The sequence below is a fragment of the Piliocolobus tephrosceles genome, chromosome 3 (assembly GCF_002776525.5).
Source record: "Piliocolobus tephrosceles isolate RC106 chromosome 3, ASM277652v3, whole genome shotgun sequence".
NCBI lineage: Eukaryota > Metazoa > Chordata > Mammalia > Primates > Cercopithecidae > Piliocolobus > Piliocolobus tephrosceles.
Genome location: NC_045436.1, coordinates 7867146 through 7869493, shown reverse-complemented (window position 1 = coordinate 7869493; position 2348 = coordinate 7867146).

The window sequence follows — 2348 nt, the reverse complement described above, 5'->3', positions numbered from 1 at the left end:
ACAGCTGATGCCTGTGACTGTTCCTGTCCCCTCCTTTCCTTGCCTAGAGATAGGAATGACTGGTAACAATTCCAACTTCATTAGGCGATACTCACCTCTGGTCCAGCCTGTCATCTCTCCAACAGAACACATCATCCCTAATCAACTCAAACCAATTACTGTGTGACTTTGGGTAATTAACCTCCCTGTGTCTCAGTCTCAACTTCTGTAAAGTGCAGGACTTGCAAAATATTGCTGCTAGGTTCTTCCATACCTAAAACACCTTTGGTCTAAAAATACATCACCTTGGGGAGCAAGCTTCCTTCCGTGCAAGTCAAGATTTGAATGCAACCTGGGGCCCTGCAGAGGGCCCCTCCTGATTCTACCCCTACTGTGCTGGCTATACCTTCTCTTCTGACCGATACATCCTCATTCTGGGCCTGACCACTGAGTGTGTTACCCAGGGCTCAATCCTCCTGCCTCTTCTTTTTCATTCTACACTCAAGTCCTTGTTGAGTTTCATGGTTTTAGATGTTGTCTCTATAAAACAATGATTTCCATTTATATCTCTAGCACCAGCCTCTCCCCTGAACTCCAGATATGTATATAACTGTCCCTTCAACATCTCCTCTTGGATGTTCTTTGGGCATCTGAAACTCAAATTGAAAACTGAGCTCTTGATATCCACTTCCATATTTACTGCAAAAACTGTTAATATTCTTAAGTATCAAGATCTCTTCCGAAGCCTGCAGTCCCAGAGCATCCCCATGATCTGACTGTTTCACATCCTCCATCGCCACCACCTTTGGATGCAATCCACTATCATTCCTCACATGATCTACGGAGGATCTAACACCCTCCTGACTGTCTCCTGCTTCTTCTCTTTCTTCCCCAGAGCCTATGACCCACCTAGCAGCCTTTTAGAACTAAGTGGATCATGTAATTTACATGATTAAAATATTCTAAGGATAAACACTTGAGGCGATAGATGCCCTAATCACTCTGATTTGATCATTATCCATTGTATGCCTATATCAAAACATCACATGTACCCCATAATTATATAAAACTAGTATGTGCCCATGTTAATTAAAAATACAAAAATCCAAAAACCGATTCCAAGATTTTCTGATCACAATTAAAGTGTTTATGTATGGCCTACAAGGCCTAAAGGGATGTGACCCCTGGAAGACTCTCAAGTCTGTGTCACTCACTCACTGGCCTCTTTGTCACTGTTCACAACACTCTGTCCTGGTTGCCAGCCATGTCCCTCCCTCAAACGCTCCATGATTCTCTCCTTCACTGCATCCAGGTCCCTGCTGGAGAACCATCTCTTTGTTCCAGGCTATATAAGATAGTGATATGGTTTGGCTCTGTGTCCCCACCCAAATCTCATCTTGTAGATCCCGTATTCCCACGGCATGGGAGGGACCACGTGGGAGATGACTGAATCATGGAGGGGGTGGGTCTTTTCCCATGCTGTTCTCGTGACAGTGAATGGGTCCCATGAACTCTGATAGTTTTAAAAATGGGAGTTTCCCTGCACAAGCTCTCTTTGCCTGCCACCATCCATGTAAGATGTGACTTGCTCTTCCCTTGCCTTCTGCCGTGATTGTGAGGTCTCCCCAGCCACATGGAACTGTAAGTCCAATACATCTCTTTCTTTTGTAAATTGCCCAGTCTCAGGTATGCTTTATCAGCAGCATGAAAATGGACTAATACAGATAGTACATGCTCCTGTGTTTTCTCTATTCTTCTGCCTTGGCTTATTTTTTACAGCACATATTGTTCCTGGCATAATTATGCATATTTCAGTATGTATTTGTTATCTACTTCACTTACTGGTGGTAAGCCTTCATCAGATCAGGGACTAGATTTGCTTTGTTTACAATATAGATACCAAGTGTCTGCAACAGTGCCAGACACATAGTAGGCATCTAATAAATATGTATTAGACCATGACTCACAGTCTTGATTCATGAATTCCAGCTGCTGGGCAAATCTAACTTGAGCTGCTGAGGTGATCCTATAGAAGAGCTCAGTTCTAAAGGATTTCCTAATGTCACACATGATAGGGATAGTAACAATACCTACCCACTATGTGGCAGATAATGAGCTCAGCTTTTTTTTTCCTGGCTCTTTTAAAGATGTTTTCTTTTACATGAACTACTATGAAAGAAAAAATTAAATAACAAATAGAAATGTTTAATATGTTTTGATGTTTTCATATGATATACTATTTATTTATTTATTCATTCATTCTGTCACCCAGGCTGGAGTGCAGTGGCACAACCACGGCTCACCTTAAAAGCCTAGTATGCTTCCTAATTCTCTTGATTAGTTAGCATTGACAAGTCAACTTGAAATGG